Source organism: Erithacus rubecula (genome assembly GCF_903797595.1).
Source record: "Erithacus rubecula genome assembly, contig: scaffold_105_arrow_ctg1, whole genome shotgun sequence".
Taxonomy (NCBI): Eukaryota; Metazoa; Chordata; class Aves; order Passeriformes; family Muscicapidae; genus Erithacus; species Erithacus rubecula.
In genome coordinates, this window is record NW_027636354.1 from 519,190 (window position 1) to 546,644 (window position 27,455).

Below are 27,455 nucleotides of genomic sequence, written 5' to 3' on the forward strand. Positions count from 1 at the left end.
TGTTGCAAAGCTTCCACCAGTTTTTGCAAGGAGTCTATCACTGCATTTTCCTCACTCACTCGTTTAAAATGAGATTCCACAGCAGCTGAAAGACAAGCACCTAGAACTGAGCAAAGTGTGTTTTATTTTTCTTGCTCAGTTTGAATTTTGTTTCATGTTGCAAAGAATGTATCCGATCAATCACATTTTCTAAATTAAACCAATTACTGTGTGCCCAGTCTTCCCCCCCTTGGGAGGGTCTGGCATTATACTTAGCTAGTAAAGCGGGAAATGCAGCTTTATCATTTTCAGACATTTTTACGAAGGGACTAAAACCACTCTCAGGGAGACACACTTAAAGTTACACACAAAGCACAGCTGAAACTGTGAATCCCTTCTTGTCCCTGGAGCGGGTGAAGAGACACACTACTTGGGAGGTACTAACTTAACTACAAAAACCACTTGTCTCTTCGCGATCCCAAGTAGTCAAATACAATAATTATACAACAATTATAACCTGTGAGTTACGATTATGTGCAAGGGGGAAAAACCACTTCAGGAAGGTCAAGACTTAAGACCAAGACTTCTGCTCAAAAGGCAGCTTTGTGCATGCTATGCTTTTCTCCTTGTCTCAACTATCGTCCCACATGGCCATGTCAGAGGCAAGCAGAATGCTCTGTTTGTGCAGCAGAGCAGGAAAATGAACAACTTTCCTGTTCTCAAACTTGGTTGGCACCATTTGCCAATGAAGAAGGGAGATTGGCAAATGCCTCATTTTAGAGAATATGGTTTGAAGGGAGAGCCAGCACTAAATGGGCCCTTGCTTCAGCTGCCCCTTTCTTTGCTCTCCTTTTCATGCTCTCCAACCTGCTGTCTTCCGCTCCTGTGCTTTCCTTCTCCCTTGTATCTCATCCTTTCCCCTTCCTTGGCTCAAGCCTGACTTGTGGTGGGATTTTGTTGTGCTTGCAGTAAGAGAACTGTTGGACATGGCCAGCTCCCGGGGCTTTCCCAGGGCAGCAGCTAACCTGGAGCTCACCCTGCACTGCCTGCACCAGGCACGCGGCAGCGCTCCGGTAAGGAGCGGCTCTTTGGGCACAGGGAAGAGGGGACAGGAAAGAATGACTAAGGCCTGGCCACTGGGACAGCCTTTCCACCAGCACAGTTGACACCCCACCAGCACAGCCCACCTCCAAATCCAGGCATTTTCTCAGCTCTTCAGGGTTTGGAGCAATTTCCTTAGGCCAAAAGATTTTTGTGCTGGATGCTCTGATTTCCAGCTTTGTGGGAGGAAGGAAATATTGATGAGGATCCTTTATTTTCCAGATGGTGGGTGAAGCAAAGAGGAGCCAAACTACTCACTTAAAGCCCAGCATTCAGACTGAAACCTTGCCGTGCCCCAACAAGGCACAGCTCAGACAAGTAGGAATAGGCACACCAGAGCTTGCTTGGATGCTGCTGCTGGAATTCAAAAGAGGTTGAGGCAAAAAGAGAAAGAAATCGCAAGGAACTGAAACAACAAAGATTAATGGTGCTGAAAAATTCACCTAGGTGTCTCAGACTGGAAAGACAGAGAAATACATAGAGAAATGGAAATCTGGGAGATGGGTTTAACGGTGTGTATTGAATGAACAATGGATGGTTTGTTTCCTTTCTTCCAGGGTGTTTGCAACCATGAAGGAAAGGAACGCACACAGGAGAAGACATCTCCCACGGAAGGAAGCAGAGCCTCTGGCTAAGAAGAAAAGACCAAATTAGCTCTGCAGCTCTCCAGGCCTAGCAAGAGTTAGCCATCAAGAGGACTAGATTGAAATAAAATGGTTTCTGAAGATTTTAGGCTGCTTTATTTTTCTCTTTAGTTTACTAGATAGGCATTTCTCAATTGATTAGCTAAGATTCGTTAGTATTATTAGAATTTGATTAGTAGTATTAGATGTATTCGTAAATGGAAGAGGTTTGGTGTTGTTGGCTATGCTCCTCCTTTCCTCATTTAGTCTGTGTTAAGACAAAAGCTGTCTTGTTCATTAAACCAAAGTTTGTTCCGTTTTGTCTTTTGTCTGTATGAAATCCTCAAGCAATGTTTGTTCCATTTGTTTGGTGTTACAAACACAGCATTTGCCCCGAGAGAAGAATCTGGGCACGTGCCTCCTCCCGCAGGCCCAGCCCCTTGCTCAGCTGGCGGGACTTACAAAGGTGTGTCCCCATTCCTGCCAATGGAATAACGGTGGGGTTTCATCCTTTGATTCCTGAAAATCTCACCTGGAACTGCAAAGGGAGGCTTGGTTTAATTCAGGCAATTGGGTCTAAATGACTTGGCCTTGTCTCGCTATGCTTGCAGGGATAAAAGCTGCAGGCTTTAGTCCTTTAACCCAGCAACAAAGCTTTCTTGAGTTTTGGTGCACAGATGGACTTGGCCACATCCAAGGACTTTTCTAATCTCTCTGATTCTGTAACATTAATAGCCACATGCACTAAAAAGAAAGCAGTAGTTCAGTTCAGTTTCTCCTGAAAGGACCAGCCTCCCACTCTGGGCCTCGAGCAACCTCCTCATCCGAAGCAAAGCGCGTGTGAACATTACCCTCTCACTTCTCACAGCTTTGGCATCTGCACCAAAGAAGCATCAAACTCGCCCCTTTAGCTGGCCCAGGAAAAGGCATTCCCTGGCCAGGCTTTGGGAGCTGGGGAGCACGGAAGGAGGGGTGGCAATGCAGGGGCAATTGCCAGGCTGCTTCTGGGACACTGACACAAGCTTGCCCTTGTCTGATGGAGCCAGGCAGCATTTGGAGCCTACAAAGTATTGGCTTTGCAGTGGGCCTTGCTACAGCTGCCCCCTCCCTTTGCTGCTGTCTGTGTAACAAGCAGCCCAGGAAGGAAGCAAGATTTGCTTTACTTAACCTCAGGCAGGAAAACAACCCAACCTGCTGGCTTTTGCCGTATCTGGGACATAAGTAGGAAAACAAATGGGAAGACCATTGGTGTGAAATAGGAATTCTGTTACTGTTAGTCTCCTAGAGGAATCCATCAGGCTTTTGAGATGAACATTTGGCTCCTTCATGGGAGCGGGAAGAAAGACCTAGGAATTCTGCATCAACTCTTTGCTAAGGAATTGCTGCTGACCTGTCCCCATCATTTCACCTGGAAAACAACCTGTTTCACCAAGTTTCATGGAATGAGTGTTGAGCTGAGGGACCAGCTCAGGACCCTTGTTATGGGTTGATGTTTTGACTTGCTCCTCTCCCTGCCTTTGCCACGGAGCTGCCGGTCTCTCTGCCAGGCTGTTTAATCTAGGCTGGTGTTTCGGCTGGCCTGCTGCTTTAGCTTGCTGCTGCTGCTGCTGCTGCCCACTGCTACTTCTGCTGACCCCTGCTTGCTTTGGCTTGCCCTGGGCTCACTTTAGCTTTCTCCCGGCTGCCCCGCTGCCCCTCTCCCTCTCTCCTTCCTCCTCATCCGTTAGATTTGCACCAGCTCCAGAGGACACGGATCTGAACTTTGGAGACCACCTCTGGAAGTCTGCCAAAGAAGCTCTGCCGCCCTTCCCGGCGAAGATCAGCCAAGTTCTTCTCATCTGGGTCTGTGGTGGGAAGTGTTTCTTTTGTATTTTTGTTAATAAAAGAAGTTTTTTCCACTTCCCCCTGAAGAAAAATTCTTTCCGAGCCCAGTGAAGGAAGGAATTCTAAGGTGGGGAAGGGGGGCAGGGGGCTTTGGAGGTCTTTTTCCCCAAATTTGTCCTAAACTTGGACAAATTATTTTGGTGGCCCATATGGGGAAACCAAAAAAGGTGGAAAAAACTTTATTCTATTAATATTTTGTTTACAACAGTTGGTATTGGTATGTCTATTGAATCCATAATGTCTTTTGTTGTGGGAGCCGGCCTGTATGTGTGGTCATTAGGTTTCTTTGAAGTGTTAATACCGTTGTGGTCCTTGGATTTGTTTACTTATCCAGAGATAGCTCCGGTGTTGTCTTTAATACGAAGTTTTTGTATGAAAGGGGTATTAACAAAAATACTCATCGGGCTAGGCTTGGTGGCAATGGCATACAGGAGATTTATATGAATGTTGGAATCTGCTTCAGGAATGTATAAATCATGGTTTGTGTTATTTATTAGAGGAGAAGCAGGCAAAGAGGATTTCCTGCTTTTATTTTCTTTCCTCTCCTCTGAATCAGTTACATCTTTATTAGAAAACATTCAGATCTCCCTGAATATTAAGGAAATCATCCTTCTGGCAATTAATTTAGTAAGTCTTTGTTACACTGTCTGCAGTTTATAAAGAATAAAGGCTGAGATTTCTAAAGGGGCTGGGAAGACTCCTGATTTAGGAATCAAGCTAAGCAGGAGGAATCTTGAGTGAAATGGCAAATGGGAGAAAATAGGCCAGATTTTAAAGGAATTTTGTGACCCCATAATCTGGGAATTCCTACCTGAACAGATTCAGGATCCAATTGAGGTTGCAAGATACTTAAAGGGGAAGTGCCAGGATGGTTCTAAAGAGAAAAGGATTATTACAGTGAGCTGGGCCCTGGCACATGCATATCGCACCCTGCTAGGCACTATAGAGCAGGAGACAGAGGAAAGGGAACAGGGAGATAAATTATTTACTACCCCCGTTACTCAGGTTGCTGCCAACCCCCTAGGCCTAAACCCAGCAGCTAAACTGGATAATAAGCCCCAACCAATGGCTGTGGCTACCAGTACAAGAAGTGGGAAGTGCACCAAGAAGACCGATCGGCTGGTGGATGATGATGATGCTGATGATGCTGGAGAGGGACCCTCAACACCTCCTGATGTAAAATCAGGAGTCAAAACAATTAGTGGGAGAGCAGAGACCAATAATGAGTCCCTTTCCCTAAAGGATCTTCGTGATTTAAGAAAAGATTACACCCGGTGACCTGATGAATCTATAATCAGCTGGCTAGTTCGTCTCTGGGATGCAGCAGGTGAGGCCACAGTTTTGGATGGCACTGAAGTGAGACATCTGGGGTCTCTGTCCCATGATCCTGTTATTGACCAAGGCATGGTGAGGGGGGCTAACCCTCAAAACCTCTGGGCACGGGTCCTGGATAGCGTGGCACAAAGATATCTGTGTGCGGATGACCTGTATATGCAGCAGACCCGATGGAAAACCATAGAGCAGGGGGTCCAATGCCTCAGGGAAATGGCAGTAGCAGAAATTATTTTTTCGGATGACATAACAACTAGAAATCCAGACCTGGTACCATGCACACCAGTGATGTGGAGAAAACTCGTGTGGCTTGGGCCACCTGAATATGCATCTGCCCTAGCGATAATGAAGAGAGATGAGGTGTATGAGACAGTACTCGATATGGCAAAGAAGCTTCATGCATATGCGGATGCAGTACATGGCCCGACTCATGCTAGAATTGCAGCTGTGGAAACACGCTTGCAAGACTTAGTAGATAAAATAGAGGAAAATCATTGGAGAATCAGGGAGGAGATTAAGGAGGAACCTCCTCCAAATTTCAACTGGACAGATTAGAAACCCTGGTACCCAGGGTACCCAGGTACGCAGACGTTCCCCCAACTGGGAGAGGAGGTACACTCCCTGAGCTGAGTTGTGGTTTTCCTTGCGGGATTCTGGAGAGAACATGAGAAGATGGGATGGGAAGCCTACGGCTGCTCTGGCACAATGAGTGCAAGGTTTGAAGGAAGGAAAGACTGAAAGAGGAAGTTCCACCAAAAGGAGAGCTGCTCCTGTTTCTCGCAACCAAAGTGCTGAACATGATACCGATAATGAGATGTCTGACCCTCTTGAGGGAACCTCTAAGATGTATGCCCCAGAGAAGAATGAAAAACAGGCTTAGAGGGGCCCTGCCTCTAGCCAGGGTGAGGCGAGCGAGAATTGTGTTTTTTGGACCATGTGGATTCAATGGCCTGGCACTTCCAAACCACAGAAATATAAAGCTTTAGTGGATACAGGTGCACAGTGTACGATACTTCCATCAACACACGTGGGAGCAGAATCTGTTTCAATTGCTGGTGTGACAAGTGGATTGCAGGACTTCACCCTGGTGGAAGCAGAAGTGAGTTTAACTGGAAATGATTGGAAGAAAAATCTTATTGTGACTGGTCCAGAGGCCCCATGCATTTTGGGCATAGATTCCCTTTGGAGCAGATATTTTAAGGACCCAAAAGGACTCAAATGGGCATTTGGAATAGCAACTGTGATGGCAGAGCGCATCCGGCAATTGAACACCTTGCCTGGACTATCTGAGAATCCAATTACAGTAGGACTTCTGCAGGGAGAAGAACAACGAGTACCAATTGCCACTTCAATAGTGCACCGCCAGCAGTATAGAACAACTTGAGATGCTGTGATTCCTATTCATAAGATGATCCGAGAGCTGGAGAGCCAGGGGGTGGTCAGCAAAACCCACTCACCCTTTATCAGTCCCATTTGGCCTGTGCGTAAATCTGATGAAGAATGGAGACTGACTGTGGACTATTGGGCATTGAATGAAGTGATTCCACCGCTGAGCGCTGCTGTACCGGACATGCTGGAACTCCAGTACGAGCTGGAGTCCAAGGCAGCAAGGTGGTATGCCACCACTGACATTGCAAATGCATTCTTCTCCATTCCTTTGGCAGCAGAGTGCAGGCCTCAGTTTGCTTTCACCTGGAGGGGCGTGCAGTACACCTGGAACTGCCTACCCCAAGGGTGGAAGCACAGTCCTACCATCTGTCATGGACTGATCCAGGCTGCACTGGAAAAGGGTGAAGCCCCGGAACATCTACAATATATTGATGATATCATCGTATGGGAAAACACAGCAGCGGAAGTGTTTGAGAAAGGAGAAAAAATTATCCAAATTCTCCTGGAAGCCGGCTTCGCCATCAAGAAGAGTAAAGTTAAGGGACCTGCTCGGGAGATTCAGTTCCTGAGAGTGAAGTGGCAAGATGGACGGCATCAGATTCCTACTGATGTTATTACAAGATTACAGCTATGTCCCCACCTACTAACAAGAAGGAGACACAAGCTTTCCTAGGTGCTATCGGCTTTTGGAGAATGCACATCCTTGAATACAGTCAGATTGTGAGCCCTCTCTACCAGGTCACTCACAAGAAGAATGATTTCCATTGGGACCCTGAACAGCAGCAAGCCTTTGCCCAGATTAAACAGGAGATCGCCCATGCAGTAGCCCTTGGCCCAGTCAGGAGGGGACCAGATGTGAAGAACGTACTTTACTCAGCAGCTGGGAGCCATGGTTTGTCTTGGAGCCTGTGGCAGAAGGTGCCTGGCGAGACCCAAGGCCGACCCCTGGGATTTTGGAGCAGAAGTTACAGAGGGTCCGAAGGTAATTACACTCCCACAGAGAAGGAAATCCTGGCTGCCTATGAGGGAGTCCAAGCTGCCTCAAAAGTGATTGGTATGGAAGCACAGCTTCTCCTGGCACCATGACTGCCAGTGCTGTGGTGGATGTTCAGCGGAAAGGTTCCCTCCACCCATCATGCCACCAGTGCCATGTGGAGCAAGTGGATTGCCCTTCTCACTCAGCGTGCCCGGATTGGAAAACTAAATCGCCCTGGGCTTTTGGAAATAATTACAAACTGGCCAGAAGGTGAAAGTTTTGGTGTTGCAGATGAGGAACAAGAACCAGTGATACAGGCTGAAGAAGCTCCACCCTACAACCAGTTGCCAGCAGAGGAAGCATGCTATGCTTTATTCACTGATGGTTCCTGTCGCGTCGTAAGGACAAATCGGGGATGGAAAGCAGCTGTATGGAGCCCTACATGATGGGTTGCAGAGGCTACTGAAGGAGAAGGAGGATCTAGTCAATTTGCTGAACTTCAAGCTGTCCAACTGGCCTTAAATATCGCCGAAAGAGAAAGGTGGCCAAAGCTCTATTTGTATACTGATTCCTGGATGGTAGACAATGCTCTGTGGGGGTGGCTGAAGAGATGGAAAGAGGCGAACTGGCAACATAGAGGAAGACCAATTTGGGCTGCTGACAAGTGGAAAGACATTGCCACTTGGGTAGAAAAACTACTTGTCAAGGTTCGCCATGTAGATGCCCATGTCCCCAGAAGCAGAGCTAATGAAGAGCAGCAAAACAACCAGCAAGTAGATCAGGCTGCAAAGAGAGGGGGGTTGGAAATAGATTTGGATTGGGAACATAAGGGAGAGTTGTTCCTGTCTCGATGGGCCCATGATGCCTCAGGCCATCAGGGTAGGGATGCCACCTATAAGTGGGCACGAGACCGAGGGGTGAATCTAACCATGGACAGCATTACCCAAGTTATCCATGAATGTGACACTTGCGCTGCCATCAAGCAGGCCAAGCGGGTGAAGCCCCTCTGGTATGGTAGACGGTGGTCCAAGTACAAGTATGGGGAGGCCTGGCAGATTGACTATATCACACTGCCTCAGACCCGCCAGGGAAAACGTTACGTGCTGACCATGATGGAAGCCACCACTGGATGGTTGGAGAACTACCCTGTGTCCCATGCTACTGCCCGCCACATCATCCTGGGCCTGGAAAAGCAGGTCCTTTGGAGGCATGGTACCCCTGAGGGGATCGAGTCAGACAATGGGACTCATTTTAAGAATAACCTTGTCAACACCTGGGCTAGGGAACATGGTATTGAGTGGGTGTACCATATCCCTTACCATGCACCAGCTGCAGGTAAAGTGGAGAGGTACAATGGATTGTTGAAGACCACCTTGAAGGCATTGGGTGGGGGATCTCTCAAGAACTGGGAGCAGCACCTGGCAAAAGCCACTTGGTTAGTCAACACTCGAGGTTCCACCAACCGAGCAGGTCCCGCCCAGTCTGAGGGCCTTAATGTAATAGATGGAGACAAAGTCCCAGTGGCCCATGTCAGAGGGTTGCTAGGGAAGACAGTATGGATTCATCCTGCCTCGAGTACAGGCAAACCCACTCATGGGATTGCCTTTGCTCAAGAACCAGGATGTACTTGGTGGATAATGCAGAAGGATGGAACAACCCGCTGTGTACCTCAGGGAGATCTGACTATAGGATGAATTATACACAAATATTGTTGAGTGTCACCACCATTGTATGTTAGATTTTATGAATAGAAGGAAATGTGTAAGTGACAAAGGCCTGAGCAAGTGAGAAGGAGGAAATGTGTAAGTGTTGAAGTTTTGAGCAAGTCAGAGGAAGTTTTCATATTGTGCTTAGTGAGTGTGTATCCCAATCGTGTGTCAATGATCACAATGTGGGATAAGGGGTAGAATGTTATGGGTTATGTTTTGACTACCTCCTCTCCCTATCCCCCACCATGGAGCTGCCGGCCCCTTCCCCAGGTTGTTTTATCTAGGCGGGTATTTTCTGCTTTTGCTGCTTTTGCTGCTTTAGCTTTTAGCTGCTGCTTTAGCTGCTGCTCACTGCTTCTGCTGCTGCTTCTGCTGCTGCTGCCCCCCCCCCCTGCCCCCACCTCCGCTCCCTTAGCTGCTTTCCCCCCGGCTGCTTAAGCTGCCCCTTTCCCTCTCCCTCCTCCTCCTCATCCCTAAGATTTGCACCGGCTCCAGAGGACACAGATCTGAACTTCGGAGACCACCTCTGGAAGTCTGCCAAAGAAGCTGCTGCACCCTTCCTGGTGAAGATCAGCCGAGTTATCTCAACTGGGTCTGTGCTGGGAAGTGTTTCTTTTGTATTTTTGTTAATAAAAAGTTTTTTCCACTTTCCCCTGAAGAAAATTCTTTCCAAGCTCGGTGAAGGAAGAAATTGTAAGGGGGGGGAGGGGGCCCTTTGGAGGTCTTTTTCCCCAAATTTGTCCTAAACTTGGACAGTGTGCCAAGGAGGTTTCTCTTTCCAAGGCAGAGCCATGCAAGATCTGTTGTAGGCCTTTGGACTCCTTGGTTCCACAAGGCCCTGTTGTGTCACCATGGTCTCTGGGTGCTGTGAGGCTCTGCAGTGTCACAATGGATGTTTGGTTCCATTGAGCCCCACAGTATCACAGTGCTCTTCTTTTTCCTGTGGCAACCAGCAGCAAACCCCACTGGCAGAGCCACATGCCTGGGAAGAAGAAGAATGGGGGACATTTGGAGTGATGGTTTTTGTCTTCCTACATCACAGTGCTGTGGGGTGGGGCCCTGCTGTCCTGGAGATGGCTGAACACTGGCCTGCCCATGGAAGGGGGAAGAGACAACAACCTCTGTGCATGGAACTACAACAGCAGAGAGGTCAGGCCAAAGGCTGTCTTTAAAAGTCTGTTAGCAGCAGAGGAAACATCAATGTGAGAGGAAAGATGTGTGCTAATGTCTTTACAAATCACTTCATGGGTGAAGGGATGGCTGTTAGGGTCTCTGAATGGGTTGTAAAGTTTCTACTAGCTTTGGGCAGCAGGTTTGTTACTGGGCCCACACAGTTTGGCTCCTGAACCAGACAAGAGTCTGAACAAGGCTGAACTTCTGCACTTTGGGGGGAAATGTCAGATTCAAGGGGGAATATGGGGTACACGGGTTGGGAAGGCTGTATCTTCCGAGTACCTTGGCCAACGGGGAAGGGAAGAGGGCAAAGTGTGGCCAGGAGTTAAGGATAAAAGGAGGTTGCACTCTCTGAAGCCTCAAGAGAGAAAACTCTGTGGGTGTGTGCCCTGTAAAGAAGCCACCTCCTAGGATAGCGGCTGCCTTTATTGCACCAAATGTTTCCTCTCAACTGACATCAGGAGACTGGGATGATGAGTTTTGTTTCCCATGAAAAAGAGCCAACGTTGATATCCAGGGGCCTCTAACTGGGACTGGGCTTCCACCTGCTAAAATTTCATAGGGTGCAGGATTTCTCCCAGACCAAAGCTGCCACCACCGAGAAGCCTGGGTGCTGTTGGAGTGCCAAATGCCTCCTCATAACTGACATCTGGAAACGGGGATGTTGAGGTTTTTCTCCTGTGGAAAAAGGCACCGTTCTTCTTTATGGTCCTTTGGGAGTGGGAATGGGTTTGTTTATGCTAAAATTCCCTACGTAACAGGATTTGTCCCAGACCAAAGCTGCCAACTCCTAGGACCATGGCTGCATTTGGTGTGCCAAAAGCCTCCTCTGAACTGACATCAGGAAACTGGGATGGTTAGATTTGTTTCACATGGAAAAGAGCCACCAGGGTCCAGTAGCTGGGACTGGGCTACCGCCCTCTCAAAGTCCATATGGTGCAGGATTTCTCCCAGAGCAAAGCTGCCATATCCTCGGACCATGGCTGCCATTGGACTGTCAAATGCCTTCTCCTAAGTGATATCTGGAAACTGGGATGGTGAGATTAATGTCCTGTGGAAAATAGCCACCATTCCTATTCAGGGGCCTTAGCTGGGAGTGGGTTTCTGCCAGCTAAAATTCCACATGGCACAAGATTTCTGCCAGACCAAAGCTGCCACCACTGAGAAGCCCGGCTGCCTTTGTTGCGCCAAACGCCTCCTCCTAACTGACATCTGGAAATGGGGATGGTGATTTTGTTTCCTGTGGATAAGATCAACCGTTCATGTGCAGAGAACACAGGCCAGCCCTGCGCTCCCCAGGCAGGGAAAGCCCCGGGATGCCCCAGAGGATGGAGCACGGCCGCTGCGGGGTGTCTGCCCGGCCCCTCTGCCGTCCTGTCCCTGGCCACGTCCACAGTGGGTGGCATGGGGCCAAGCTGGTAGCAGCCATCAGCCTTGAGGCAAGACCTTGAAGTTCACAGTGCTGTGGAACTGAAGCTTCAGCACAGAGACCTTTCCAACCTGATCTGCCCTCGTTCCTCTGAGTCTCTGCACAGAACACGGCGTGGAACAGAACAGCAGGAGGGGCCTGTGTGTCCCAGGGCTCTGGATTTGCACTGCTTGAGCTCCACAGAGATGCAGGCAAAGTGAAGAAGCCAAACTTTATTGATGGAAAGCAAAGCAAAGGGATGAGCTAAGGGGAACAAAAGGGATGGGCACAGTCTGAGGACTGGAGGGAGGGATCAGGACGGCTGGGAAAGGATCGAGAGTGGCCTGGCAAGCTCTTTCTCCAGCTCCCTCTTTGCTCTTGGTGGAGGTAGAACATTCCACAGGAAAGCAACTGGTGCCACAAGGAGTGCGTGGCATCAGGCAGCTCTGGGGGGAACCCTCAGGACTGCTGCATCCTGAGGGAACACCGTTGGCCTTGACCTGTAGGCACCTGCAAAAGCTTCAAATCAGCTGCCTCAGCTTCCAGGACCTCTCTTGGCCACATCCTGATGTGTGTGCAGGACAACTGCGAGGCACTGCTGGGACCCTGCGGGACAGGGGCAGCTGTCTCGTGTGCACGTAGCACCCCGTCACGGAGCTGGGCTCATCCCAAAACCACATCAACCATCTGGTGTCAGCAGGGAGGAGCAAGGAGCACTGGGCTGGCTCCTCGCAGGGTGTCTCAGCTGGGCTTGCTCCACAACACGCCCCCGTTTGAAGGGCTGCTAATGCCCAGCTGCCAGAAATGCCGTCCTTGTTCTCTCCAAGGCGCACAGGAAGAGCCAATGAGCAGGATGCCTTGGGAGGCAAATCCTCCAAGCCTTTGCTGAGGCCAGGGACACAGCAAGATCAGCCAAGACTCTCCACGTTGCCTGGCCCACACAGCCCAGCTCGGTGCTGGCCCTGGCCCACAGCAGCTTTCACCAAGCGAGAGGCAAATGCATATGGCCAAGGGTTGAAAAGTTAACATATCGAAATATCCATTTATAACACTCCTGAGAACTCCCAAAAACCCCCCAATTCCCCCCGAATGTCCTCCGAAAGTTAACTATGTTTGCTCCTGGCACGCATGAGTTGTTGAATCAGAGCCTTTGGAGAGCAGGGCACAGCTAAAGAGCTAAAAGAGAAATGGGGGATTTGGAGCCTAATTTTTAAAATCGTTTGGAATTCTGGGGTCCTCTGGCACAAATAATAGCATCAGTTCTTTCCCCAGGTGTTGCTGCTGCTCAGGCATTGACTACACTTGAGAAGCTGAGATGTTGAGTGAATGAACAGCTGAATATCACTTCCACTGTTTTGAAACAAATGCTTACAGATGTAAATAGTACTAGACACCCCACACTGCAGAATAGAGCTGCTATAGGTTTTTTGCTATCAGCACATGGGCACGGGTGTGAGGATTTTGATTGGATGTGTTGGATGTGTCTTTCTGAGCATTCTGCATCCATTCATGAGAAGATCAAACAGCTGCAAGATAATATGAGGAAGTTAACTGTGGATGATTGGGGTTTGGATGAGTGGTTAGAAGGGTGGGGAATACTTAGGTGGTTGAAAGATATAATCCAAGGGGTTTGGATATTTTTGTTCATTATTAGCACATTGTTTTTTCCATAAATAAAGTTAGTGACTCGCTTGATTAAATAAGATAGAACATGATATAATATGATATGATATGATATGATATGATATGATTGATATAATACGATAAGATAAAGAATATCATAAAAGATAAGATAGTATAAGGATAAGATAAGAATACGATAAAGTAAGGCTAGGATAAGATAAGACATGATAAGGATAAGATAACAAAGACGATTTTTCTGGTAAAAAAAAAAAGAAAGGGAATTGTAGTAATGCTGAACAAGGTTGAGATGCTGATGGACATGTCTATACAAATCTGGGCCTTGTGTGGTGTGCACCAGCCAAAACCCATATTTAGTCACTGTATTTTGCTGCTTAGTTCTTTCTGCATATTTTGGTGTTTGTTCACATGCTTCTTTCACATGCCAGCTGGTTTTGTGCATTTCTTCGTTTAGACCTGTGTTTATAATAGGTGCACAGCATGAGAAACTTTTAGGAATTTTTTGGTAACTTGTTTGAAACCCCCCAAGGCTGCTGGAACATAAACTATGCTAAATCGGGAGAGAAGAAGTTGAAAATACAGAACACCAAGATTAGAAGATTCAAGATAACAGGAGGTGGTGAAACTGCATGCGACCACCAATTACTGACTCTGGGGGGTTTGAATGGGTGGATCAACACCCTAAAATTACCAACTGTAGAGTGTGTCCCCACATGGGTGATGGTTCTAGAAATGGATAATTAAGGTGAATTATAAACAATAAATTGGCTTCTGCAAAATCATATTGATCTGCTGTCCAGAAGTCCAGTTTGTTCCTGCAGGGGCTGTGCCCTATAGTGCAGGACTCCATCCCCTATAGGGCACAGCCCCCATCACGTATAGGGTAGGGCCTCATTCCCTATAGGGCAGAACCCTATCCCCTATAGGCCACAGACCCATCCCCTATAGGGCACAGCCCCATGTGTTGGGAAGGATGAGAAGTTGACAGGAAGGTCTTACAGATGTGTGTGTATAACAGAAAGATTTTTGAATGTAGAATCTGAAGAAGGAAGAGAGATGAAAACAAGTTTTGATGTAGAAGAAAAGAATTGCTGAGCCAGTCTTACTGAGTAAATAAGAAGGCAAAGGGCAGTGAGTTGGAAGGGGCTTTTATGACTCTGAGCAAAGGATAAATCCACCTCAAACAAAAGATGTTTTTACCAAGGAAAAGAATTTTCACAGGCAAACAAAAATACCATGTTGCAAGTAGAGAAAAGATCTCAGGATTTTCCACTGCAAGAAAACTGAAAAACAACTTCTAGCTTAAACTGAAACACACTAACTTTTTGTGATTGGAAAATAGTAACAAGAATATTGTAATGTCAGTAGGTATGATAGGCTACAGGTGATAGTGAGGGGAGTGATTGGTTGTCATGTCTTAGGATGCTCTGTAATGAAAATTATTTAATGCATTGTAACCAGAACTAGAGGAAGCTTTCAGAGGAACCCACAGATGTGGCTGTCAGGCTGTGGGCTGGGCTCTTGTCACCCACGGCCCGTGAATTGCTGCATCACATGGATACAATAAACAGCATTTTAAATGATAAATAAATTACTGCATCATTTGGATAGAATAAGCAGCATTTTAAAGAGCCCGCCTGGAGTTCTGCATCCCTCATTTCAGGCTCTTACAATCAGAGAGTCTTACATGCAGCAGCTTGATGGAGTGTTTTGTTAAATGAATTTCTTTTCATTTATTGCCAATTCATGCCATTTTATTTCTTTTGGATAATACAATCCCTGATGACTAAAAATAAGCACTGGTTCTGAAAGTGAACAAAATGAGAACACTGTGTCAAAATGCTGGTGGCTCAGTTCTAAAAACTCAGCAACAAAAAAAATGGCTTGAAGTGGTTAGTATTGACATTTACATTTGTTTATGAAGACAGGAAAATGCCAAAGTATTTTTTTACACTGCTCTATGTAGGGATTTTGCAGGTATTATATGTTTGTAAATGATTTACTGAATCCTACACAGAAATTGCAGGAAACAGAGTTCTATCTGCTCTTAAGATTCGATTGCAGGAATTGATAGGAAGTTGAAAGAAAGCTGTGAGTCAGCTGTGAAAAGTGGTGTGGAAGCAAAGGTCTTTTACATCAGCAATCCCATAACACCAAGGGCTCTGCACTGTTTTAGTTAGACTGTGCAGATGTCAGAATATATGATTCTAATACAATTTAGCATGGCCAAAACTGAGGAGAGTCACACTGACATCCAGTCTGGTTTACTCACACTCCAATTTTAAGTTCTGTCATGGCTGTCAAAAGCTTCCCATTGCATTAAAGGATGCAGGTTCTTCTGCTGCATGCATTAAGGAGATGAAGAAAACAGAAACTTAAATTTGAGCAAGTGCTCTGTTGTCACTAAGAACAAAATGGATGTAAGTAATAAAAACCTCCCAAATGTATGCTAGAGAAAATTCTTCCTTGTCAGACACACTTAGTGAACATGGCTGTGTCCTGGTCAGTGTAAATACAGCCAATCATCCATTTGGGCATGTCCTTAAAAACTGCACATGGACTGCACAGTCCTGTTAGGATACCTGCATTTGTACTGCAGTGTGAAATACAAGACCGGGTGCTGGGCAGGGGGAAACTTGTTGCTTCCTCTGAGTGCAGTAAGGAGAGTTTTAGGGAAACTGCCATCAGCAGAAAGATGAAAGATAATTCTTTTGAATTTGATAATTATCTTTTTTTAAAAATGTTTCTCTCGTGTGCTGGTAGTGGTGATGATGATGGTGGTGGAGGAAGGGAGAGCGACGAGAGAGAAGCAAGAGAGAGCTCTGGCTCAAATACACGGATTTTTATTGACAAATTACCCAATGAGCCAAAACCGTGAACCTGACAAATTTCTCCTAAGCCTACTAGAATTCCCTAATACTAAAGTCTACATCTAACTTGTGCACATGGCCTATCTGTTCTATGTGAAGAATATATAAAATATTCCTACTGTAATTTTATTTGTCTAGAACTAAGTTTTTATTGACTCAATGCAGCCACTATTTTATAGGAGATTCCACAGATTTTACTTTTCATGGTATTTAAAACACATTTCTACGTGCTTCACACTAAGATTTAAACTTCTACTTCATATCTATGCTACTTAATATTTCTAATTCCTTAAACTAAAACTTAGACCTCTATTTCATGTCTGTGTGGTTTCCTGTATTTTAATTTCTCAAAATATTTTAAATTTAATTTTTGCATACTGTTCTCTTTCGGAGGGAGTGAGAGAGGCTTCTCTGTTCCACTCTCCAACAACCAGGAATGGGGACAGGGACTGAGAGTGGGGACTGGGAAAGGGACATTGGAATGGGAATGAAAACAGGAATAGGGAATGGGAATATGGGAACAGAACAGGAAATACGGAAATAGAAATTGGGAGAAAATATGGGATGGAGACAGAATATGGGACAGGGAACACACATAGGGATAGGGTAACAGGATTGGGAATGGGATTATGGGAAGGGGACTGGAAATATAGAAATGGAAATATGGGAATGGGACTGGGATCAGGAATACTAGAAGGGGAACAGGACAGGGAATATGGGACTGGGAATATGTGAACAGTAACCAGGCAGAGAATACAGGACAGGGAATGATACCGGGAATGGGATCTGAACTGGGACAGGGGCAGGAGTGGTGTGAGACAGGAATGGGCTGGGGGCAAGGGCAGTGCCAGTGGGGAGAGGAGGATCCTGGACAGGGGACAGCAGGAGCTGGGTCAGGGGGAAACGGGGAGGGGGTCAGGGCAGGGGGTCCTTGATCAGCTGCCCCAGAAGCTCCGTCAGCATCTCCCAGTGCAGCCAGAGCCACTGGACCTGGGGAGCCCAAAGCCCTGAGCAACCCCCAAGGAAACCTGAAGTCCCTGGAACACAGGGTCCCCCACATCCTCTGGAAGATCCCCCTGTGTCTGCAGGCATGTCTTAGTTCAATGTCTTCATTTTTACCCCAGTACTGGGTGTCTGGGAAGGAGAAAGAGAAATGCAAAGAATATCCAGGCCACAAGGGAGCCAGCACGAAGCTTTTCCTGCACTCAAGGCACTCGCAGGGCTTCTCTCAGTGGAGACTCCGTTGGTGTCTGGTCAAGTTAGAGCGCTGTGAGAAGCTCTTCCCACACTCGGGACACTCGTAGGGTCTCTCCCCGGTGTGGATGCGCCGGTGGCTGACGAGGTTGGAGTTTTTCTTGAAGCCCTTCCCGCAGTCGGGGCAGCAGAAGGGCCTCTCATCCCAGTGAGTGCGATAGTGCTTCAGAAGGCTGGAGCTGCTCTCAAACCTCTTCCTGCATTTATCACACTCGTAGGGCTTCTCCCCAGTGTGGCTCCTCTGGTGCACAGTCAGGTCTGAGTTCTGGATGAATCTCTTCCCACACTCCCCACACTCGTAGGGCCGTTCCCCCGTGTGGATTCTCTGGTGTCTGATCATGTCCCATCTCCTACTGAAGCCCTTTCCACATTCTGAGCACTTGTGGGGCTTCTCCCCATGGTGAAGCTGCTCACGCAGCCCCAGCTCCGAGCTCCGGCCGCCTCCCCGGCCCGGGCTGGCTCTTTCCTGCTGGGATCCCCGGGCTGTGCGTTTGCAGCCCCTCCTGCTGCGGGATCTGCGGGGCTTTTCCTCCCCGTTGCATTCCTGCGCCGTGGAGCCGCTGCAAACGGCCTCTTGCCCGAGGCTGTGCCGCGGGGATTTGTCCTCCCTGCTGTCCGTGCTCAGCTCCTTGTCTGGGGGAGGAAGGACAAGGACAGGATGGGATTTGCCTCCGTGCCAGAGGCAAGGGCAAGGAGATCCCCCCAGGGCTGTGCTGCAGCCGGGGCCGTGCTGGGCTGGGAGATGGAGCAGGACACAGGGGGAAAGGGGCACTGACTTCCTCCTCACCTGCCTGCGGTTCCCAGGCCATCGACCTCATCCTCACAGCCTCCTCCTCCGCAAGGCAGCCAAGGTTTGGGAAATCCTGGTTTGGGGGGAAAACAAGGGCTGAGCGCGTTGGGTTTGATGGTGGCGCTGCCCAAGGGCAGCTGGAGCAGTCAGCGCCCCTTTCAGCCTCGGGGGCCCGGAGCCCGCTCAGCACCAACCTCCCGCACCCCTCCAGGCTGCCGGGGGTCCCCCGGCTCCGGGATCGCCCCTCTGAGCTCTCCCCGCTCCGGGGCTCCCGCCTTCCCCCCCGGCTCTGCCGGGGATCCCCAGAACTGATATCGCCCCCTCCCCGCCGATACCGGGCCATCGCCACGGGGGAGCCGCCAGGATCCCGCCAGGGCCATTTCCCGCTCGGCTTTGGGCTCCTGCAAGATCCAAACATCCCCTGAAACGAAAAATAAAACCCTCCCGGAGCCCCCCATGATGGATTTGGGGCGAGCTCCCTCTCCCCGCTCACCTGCGGGATTTCGGGGGCGATGCTGCCGGACCCGGGGAAGCTGCGACGTGATCGAACGGGAGAGAGAAGCGCGTGGTTTCAAACTCGCTCCTCCTTTTCCTGCCGCTCCTCCTGTGTCCCTCCTCTTCCTCCCGCTGCTTCTCTTCCGTCTCTTCCCGCTCCTCCTCTTCCTCCCGCTCCTCCTCCTCTCCCAGCCGTCTCCCAGCGCAGCCAGAGCCGCTGGAACTGGGGTGCCCAACGCCCTGAGCAACCCCCAGGTCCCTCCCAGGACCCCTCAAATCCCTGGATCCGAGCGTCCCCCGCATCCCCTGGAAGATCCCCCCGTGTCTCCAAGCAGGTCGTTATTTAACATCTCTATTTTTACTCTGGTTTTGGGTGTTTGGGAAGGACAAAGAGAAATGCAGAGAAAATCCAGGCCACGGGGAGGGTGTGCAGCCCCCAGCCAGGTGTCTTCCCAACACGGATCAGCAGCACCAGGGCTCAGGGGGGCTCTGCCCACCGGGGGTCCCTGGGGATCATCCAGCGCGGATCCTGCCATGGGGATGGAGCTGCAGCAGGGCACTGTCTTGGTTTGACAGACAGGTGTCTGCTGAGGAGCTCTGGAGCTTCTCTTGAAACGGAAAATGTAAACTCCCTCCCTCTAAATTAATATGACTTGGAAATTAAGGAGCTCTCAGGCAAAGATACGGGATTTAGAATAGCAGTTTTTCACTGGGAAAATGAAAATAAAACTATAGTAATACAAAGACCAAAACACTGGCAAGGTCAGAATGCAACCTGTAACCCTGTTGCTCAGGGTGTTGGTTACAGTCTGAATAATGGTACCTGTAGTTTTCTTGGAGTGACAGATGTGGTTTTGTTGAAGCAATGATTTTGGAGAAGGGTGTAGTTACTTTTTTAACATCTAGTGGTGATGAAGATAGGCCTGGTCTTCTTCTGGGAATTTAGTGGGAAAGGCTGCTCTGATGTTTCAAATTTCAGATTTTATTTAGGTAGGAAATACTTGGCTTTTCTCCTTGGGTGGGGCATCTCCCATAAGGTATAACTCCTTGTGGGGAGGAGTTCTGAGGGATGGGTCATGGAAGAGATAAGGAGCCCTGCTCCACCTGGTTTCAGCAGATGGTGATAGAATGTATACTTCTGCTTGCATCTTGCATTGCAACTTAAGACATGATCTACTCCTTATTCTATTACCATCTGCATCCTACCTTAATTAATACCTTCTTTCAACTCTGCTATATATTTTTATCCACAGTGAAACTTTACACACAGTTCTCACTTAAGATTAGGTTTTTCTGTGGTACTCAATGGGTTTCTTTATCTTTCTGCATTACCTACTAAGTGTAACTGGATTTTTGAGCAAAAACAATTGTACAGATTGGTTTGCCTTTGCTTGAGGTGGGCCTAATCTAAACAGTCTTAAAATACCTTTTATGTGTCCTACAGGGACTTTATCCCCATCCACTGTGTGCAAGGCTTCAGACTGGGCAGGACTTGCTTGAGTGATGGACTCTCAGGTGTTGGCTATTTAGGTGGCTTTTGTTAAGTTCATTTCTCAATTTTTGGATGTTTCCCTGCCAAGTGCCTTTAGGGTAATTTGAAGTAGTCTGTTGTACAGTTCAACTTTCCTGGCAGCTGGTGTGTGATAAGGGATATGATCTATTTATTCAATATCCTGGTTTTTGGCTGAGGTGTTTCTAAGGCTGTTCTTGAAATGGGTCCTGTTGTCTGACGATTCTCTCAGGGGTGCTGTGTCTTTATAGGACTTGCTTTTTTGGGCTTCAGATGGTGTTTTGAGTAGTAGTGTGAGGTACAGGGTAGGTTTCTAATGATCTAGTGGTGGCTTCTACAATTGTGATCACGTAGCACTTGCCTTGGGGGGTTTGAGGCAGTGTGATGTAGTTCATTTGCTCGGCTTCTTTCTACTTATATTTGGAATACTGCCCCCCATATTATAGAGGCCTTATCAGCTTGGCTTGCTTGATTTTAGCACATGTCTTACAGTTATGGACAACTTGAGGAATGTTATTTATAGTTACATCTGCTTTTCAGTTTTGTGCCTACTTATAGGTGGCATTTTTGCCTTGATGGCTTGAGGCAGTATGGGCCTATTGAGCTAGGAACAACTCTGCCTTATGTTGCTAATTTAAATTTATTGGTGACATCTCTATTTTTGCAGCTTGATCTACTTGCTCCTTGTTTTAGTGTTCTTTATTAGCCTGACTTTTGGGGACGTGGCCATCTACATGATGGACTTTTACAGAGAGTTTGTCTGAGTGGCAATGTTTTTGCACTCATCAGCAGCCTCAATTGGTTTTCCTTTATGTTGCTAGCTGGCCTTTTTTTACCTTTCTAGCTAACTCCACAGAGCATTGGTTACTATTTATGATTCAGTATAAGGGTAGAGCTTTGGCCAGTTCTCTCTTTCAGCAGTGTCCAGGGCCAGCTGAATGGCTTTGAGTTCAGCAAGTGCACTTGATTCACCTTCTCCTTCAGTAGCTTGTGTGACTCGTCGTGTGGGGCTCCCTGCGGCCACTTTCCACTTCTGGTTCATCTCAACCATGAGACAGAAACTGTCAGTGACAAGAGCACAGTGTGTTTCTTGTGCTGCTAGTTGGTTGTATGGTGGAGCTTTTTAGCCTGGGTTACTTGTTTCTGCTCCTTTTTGTTAGTGAGACTAAAGTTTTTATCTTGTGGCCGGTTTTAACTGTTTTTAAAATTTCAGGGTGATTTGTGTTTCTAATCCGGCCGTGCTGTGTGATGAGAGCAATCCATGGGCTCCATGTGGTGTGGGTGGCGTGGTGGGTAGAGGAGCCTTTTCTTTAAACATCCACCCCAGCACTGGGAGTCAGGGTGCCAGGAGGAGTTGTGCTTTTGTGATAATTTCTTTTGAGGTGGCTTGAACTTTCTTATTATAGGCAGATAATATTTTGGTGGGGTTTTTTTGGTTTTTTGTGAGTGTAGTTTGCTTCAGACTTTCTGTAACTTTGACTCTAGAATTCTAGTGTTCAGCCTCGAGTCTCCCCAGGCACCTTCTGCTAAAGGCTCCAGGACAAGCCATTGTTCTTGGCTGCAGAGTAAAGCACATTCCTCACCTCTGGTCCCATCCTGACTGGGCCAAGGGCACTGCATGAGCGATTTTCTGCTTGGTCTGGGTGAAGGTTTGTTGCTGTTCAGGGCCACAGCTGGAATTGTTCTTCTTAGGGTGACCAGGTAGGGAGGGCTCACAATGTGGCTGCACTCAGGAATGCATTCTCTAAAAACCTATGGCCCCTAGGAAAGCTTGTGTTTCCTTCTTGCTGGTTGGTGGAGACACTGTGATGATCTCATTGATCATTTCAGTGGGGATCTGGCTCTGTCCATCTTGCCACTCTACTCCCAGGAACTGGATCTCTCAGGCAGGTCCCTTGACTTTGCTCTTCTCCATGGTGAAACCTCCTTCCAGCAGAATCTGGATGATCCTCTCTCCTTTCTCAAATACTTTTATTGCCCTGTTCCTCCACACAATGATGTTATTGATGTATTGCAGATGTTTTGGAGCTTTACCCTTTTCCAGTGCAGCCTGGATCAGCCCGTGGCAGATGGTGGGGCTGTGTTTCCACCCCTGGGGCAGTCGGTTCCAGGTGTACTGCACGTGCCCCCAGGTGAAAGCAAACTGAGGCCTGCACTCTGCTGCCAAAGGAATGGAGAAAAATGCATTGGCAATGTCAATGGTGCCACTTTGCTGCCTTGGGCTCCAGCTCCTCCTGGAGATCCAGCGTGTCCGGCACGGCAGCGCTCAGCACTGGAGAATCAACAACTGGGAGAGAGAGGGGGTCTACTGACTGCTGATCAGAATCCAAATTTACTCACAGCTACACGTGCTTATATACCATTTTTAGGAAAGCTGGTCATTTTTTACTACATTGGTTGGGTTAAACGTCATATAGACAAGCTTACACATTTTCCAATACTTCTACTTGATTCATTCTTCTTTCCTGTCTCCAGTCTTGATCCAATCTTCATGGAGTCTTCAAAGCTCTGTTTGCTCTTGCCAAGGCATCTTGGTTATCAAGCTGCTTATGCTGATTAAATCCACAGTACTCTGTCTTAGCTCCCACAGTGGAGTCACTTCATTCAAGGCACAATAGCCTACAGTCAATTTCTATTGTCTGACAGATTTGCCCACAGGGAAACTGGGGCTGTTGAAGGGTGAGTGGGTTTTACTGAGTACCTTTTGACTTTCTAGCCAAAATTTTATGGGTGGGGATAATGATATCTTGATTCATCTGACACTGCTGGATGTGTGCTGTTGAGGTGGCAGTTGGTACTTGTTGCATTTTCACCTTCAGGAACCTCCTGTAGATGGGTTTTCTAATAGTCCAGGCAAGGTGTTTAATTCCTCAATGCCCTCTGCCTCTACAGCAGTTTTTCCAAAAGCCCACCTGAGTCCCTTTAGGTCTTTGTAATAGCCCTTCCAGAGGAAGAGTATGCCCAGAATTCATGGCGACTCTGGGCCAGTCACACTGGGATGTTTCTGCCACCCCTTCCCAGTCAGGCTCATTTCAGCCTCCAGCAGAGTCAATTCCTGTGATCCCCCCATCACCCCAGCAATGGAAACAGGTTCTGTCCCCACATGTCCCAGTGGCATTAGGGTGCACTGTGCACCAGGATCAACTAAAGGCTCTGATGTGCCAGGCCATTGGATCTACTCCATCCAAAAGACCTGGCTGTCCTGTGCCTCTCCCTGGCTAGAGGCAGGGCCCCTCTAACCCTGGTTATCATTTCCTTCCTGGGCATACATACTAGAGCAAGAAATCTATCAAGCCTGTCTACAGGTGTTATAGACGCTATTGTTTTTTGAAGAAGAATTACTGTAGGTTTCAGAGATTCAGGGAGACCCCGAATTAAAGGTGTCATAATTTCAGGCTTTACAGGTAATTGCATTGGTGACTCATAGCTAGGGTTTCGTATTCGTTCATGTATCATTTGCAAACAGGCAGATTTATGAATGTTTTCTAAGTGTTGGTCTGGGGTGCCAGTTATGGCTAGAGGATCACCTCTTTTTAGGGGGCTAAGTCCCCCAGCCCAGTAGGCTGCACGCTGTGTCAGAGACGATGGAACACGAGAGTTTCCAGTTGTTAAGAAAACTCCAGGCCCCCACTACCCACTGGCCTCTTGTTCACTTAATTTAATTTGATCTCCTCCAGTGAGTGAACCTCTAAATACATACTCGGTCTCAGATTCTTGTGGGAGGCATGAGTATTCTTTCTTTAATTTGGCCAATTCAGTAGCAGTGTATGGTATTTCTTTGGAGGTTATATGGGGGTCAAAATCCTCGTCGTTCAGGTGTCTATATTCAGTTTTAACGAGAGGTGCCATTTTAGAGCAGCAATTTTCCCCACAATTTTGTATGTGTACCAGTTCTCTCTGTGGGTATGTCTGCTTTAAGTGATATGTTTCCTTTTCTTCTGTTTCATTAGGTGTATCTGCTGTTGTGAGGCATGTGATAGTTGTAGCAAATAGCTGTGATTCCTTTCCTGCTCTACTTGGTTTTGCAGAGTTTCTATCTGATTTGTTTTCTCCTGTAATAGTTTTTGCAAAGCTTCCGCCAGGTTTTGCAAGGAGTCTATCACTGCATTTTCCTCACTCACTCGTTTAAAACAAGATTCTACAGCAGCTGAAAGACGAGCACCTAGAACTGAGTCAAGTGTGGATTTATTTTTCTTGCTCAGTTTGAATTTTGTTTCAAGTTGCAAAGAATGTATCCAATCAATCACATTTTCTAAATTAAACGAATTAGTGTGTGCCCAGTCTTCCCCCCCTTGGGAGGGTCTGGCATTATACTTAGCTAGTAAAGCGTAAAATGCAGCTTTATAATTTTCAGAAATTTTTACGAAGGGTCTAAAACCACTCTCAGGGAGACACACTTTAAGTTACAAAAAAAGCACAGCTGAAACTGTGAATGCCTTCTTGTCCCTGGAGCGGGTGAAGAGACACACTACTTGGGAGGTACTAACTTAATTACAAAAACAGTTAGTCTCTTCGCAATCCCAAGTAGTCAAATACAACAACTATGCAACAAGTAAATACATATTTATAATGAAAATATAATAAATATATAATTCTATAAATAACAATATTTTGCGAGTTACGATTATGTGGGAGGGGGAAAACCACTTCAGGGAGGTCAAGACTTAACACCCAGACTTTTGCTGGGGACAACCCTCTCTCTTCCCTGGGTGGCTGAGGAGACCAAACCACTTGGGAGGTTCTCTTTAGTTGCACAATGGTTGTCTCCTCAACTACACCAAGCAGCAAACAACAAAAAACACAAGTCCCATCTTTTGCTCAGTTGAGATCCTTTCAAAAAATTCTCCGATAACTGAAATGGAGTTGATTATCCACCTGGGTCTGTGTGCAGATTGCAAGAAGAACCCAATACCACCTCCCTTGCTTTCTAACACTGTTCAGTCCTTACGGCACTGACAGGCTAGGTGCGGCTGAAATGGCACAGGTCTTCCCCTGGTACAAAGTGCACAGAAAAACCCAACTCCTCCAGTATTGGGAATCCAATTGCCGACTACGTCAAATAATGTCACGATCCACCCAACACGAGCGCAAGTTGTGACGGGTTCTTTTATGGATCTCAGAGCTCAAAAGACACAGCAGGGGACAAAACCTGTTTACATTTGCAGAAATGCACTTTATTTAGTGCCAACCAAAATGCGATAGGGGTCAGAGAGAGAGAGAGAGAGAGAAAGGGGGGTTGGGATTATAGTTACCAAGATGGGCAGACGAATCCTCGTGGAGCCAGCCAATAGATGTCTGTTGCCATCTGGGAAGATCTCGGGGGTCTCCTCTGAGAAAGTCACTTTTATAGTCCTTTCCTAAAGCGAGTGGCTTCTGGCCAAAAGGTGGGAAGATTTATGGACTATTGTATGTGGAGATCGTTACACTGAGGAACAGGTGGAAACAAGATGCTTAAAGGCACACCAAACCATCTTTGTTGTCATGAACATACGCAGGCAGCCCATACTGACCAGTCCATTGTTCTTCCATCTGTGGGAGCTTTGTTGAGTCAGCGCCCCGTGACTAGTTGTCATGAGAAACCAGTCCTGGTAGGCATCACCTGCGGAACAGTCACTTGGCGTTCCTCCCATCCCTGGCCAGCGCAGGCCTCAGGCGAGGGTCGTTGGGCAGAAACAGACGAGAGGCTCACATGGACTCTCACACAGGGCTCAGCCCAAATGGCTCTGGCAGGGACAACATCTCTCCTGGAGGCACTGGCCCAAGGACCCACAGCCTGCTGCCTTGCAAATCTCCAGGGGAGATCTTGGTTCTCCAAGACATTTTGGGGTGGATTGAGGGAAAACTCACAGAAGCCTCAGCAAGCTGAGACAATTCTGGGTGCAGGAGGAGCAAAATGCTGGAGTTGGTGAGCCACATGCCACTCTTGGGGAGCACAACTAAAGGACTGGGTAGCAGAAATGAGGGATTGGCAGCAAATCGCAAGGTTTGACCCATAAGAGGGCCAGTGGAAGGAATGCTTGAAGAGGCAAAGTAGATGAAAGGCAGTGTTTATGTTTCTTGGCTCTTTTCCATGTGGTTGGGTAGCTGAAGCCTGTGTCCCTTTGATCTTGCAGGAGGCTCTGCAGATGTTGCTCTCAGGGGGACCTCCAACACCTCAAGGCCACCCCTTGGCTGATTACCATTACGCAGGTAACCAAAGCAGAGCTTGTTCCTTCACTCACAGATGCTGCCCTCCCCTTAGCTGCCATGTCAGGCGTTTAAGCTTCAACAGCAACACCTGTACAAGGTCTCGTCTTCTCTGGGGGCGGGGAAAGCAGCAGCATCTAGTCCTTCAGCCTGACTTCTTTCCCGTGCTTTTTGCCCTGGGCAATGCCTGCTCTTGCCTTCCTTACTTTCTGAGGGAGCAGACATGTGCACAGGTGAATGATGGATAGCGCCAATTGCCTCTTGGTGGCCAGTGGGATCTACCTCAAGTGGCAAGAAGCATCAATTTACCTGCTGCTTTTATTTGCCAGGCTCTGACAGATGGACACCTGAGGAGAAGGAGTCCTTCCAAAAGGCTTTTCACACCTATGGCAAGGATTTTCATCTCATCCAGAAGCAGGTAAAGCCATAGGACGTTCTTTACACTGGCAGATCATAAGAGGGAAATGTTGCTTATTTCTGGTTCCAAATACTGCAATTCAGTCTCGCTCTTCTCCTAGATGAAAAATATAGGAATAATAAAGATATGGGGCATCCCTTTTCCTGTGGATGAAAATCCTGTGTGAAAGCAGTGATTGTGCCTCTCCAGCCCTTTCCTCCAAGCTCTTTTGGAAGACACAGGTTTATTCTGTCACATTTGTCGCATGCTTGTGCTGCTGCTTCCTCAACATATTGTGCCGGGAGGACTGGAAGGGAAAGAAAAACTGTGCTGGGTGGATTTGTTCTTGATCTGTGCATCACATGTGTTATGCATTACAGAGAATAAGACATGGCTTTGCACGTGGCAGAATGCCTCTTCTACTCCCTATTTATTTCATTCTATGCCCTACTCCACTTACTCCATGCTTTTACTTCCTCCTTTTACCCCATGCTCTACTTCTTCTCCCACCCACACTACAGGATGGCCATTTCACATTCCTTCTTTTTCTTTCCACAACAGATTCCAAGTAAGACTGTGGCACAGTGTGTGGAGTACTACTACTCCTGGAAAAAAGAACATAGACTTGCCCGCACTCTTGCTCAGGTGAGTGGGAAGAAAGTCAAGACAAGCCAGCAGTGTCAAGAAACTGAGAGAAGGGGACAAAACCTGCTGGCGAGCCATGCAAGACGCAGCTCT

At 47.6% G+C, this 27,455-nt stretch overlaps 1 long non-coding RNA gene across 1 annotated transcript; it reads left to right on the forward strand.

Annotated features, from left to right (window-relative positions):
• The first annotated feature begins 1,024 nt into the window (after positions 1–1,024).
• On the forward strand, positions 1,025–27,455 carry LOC306815180. Its single transcript, XR_013777334.1, has 4 exons — positions 1,025–1,052; positions 26,248–26,323; positions 26,650–26,738; positions 27,279–27,455. It is a non-coding gene; the product is annotated as an uncharacterized lncRNA (long non-coding RNA).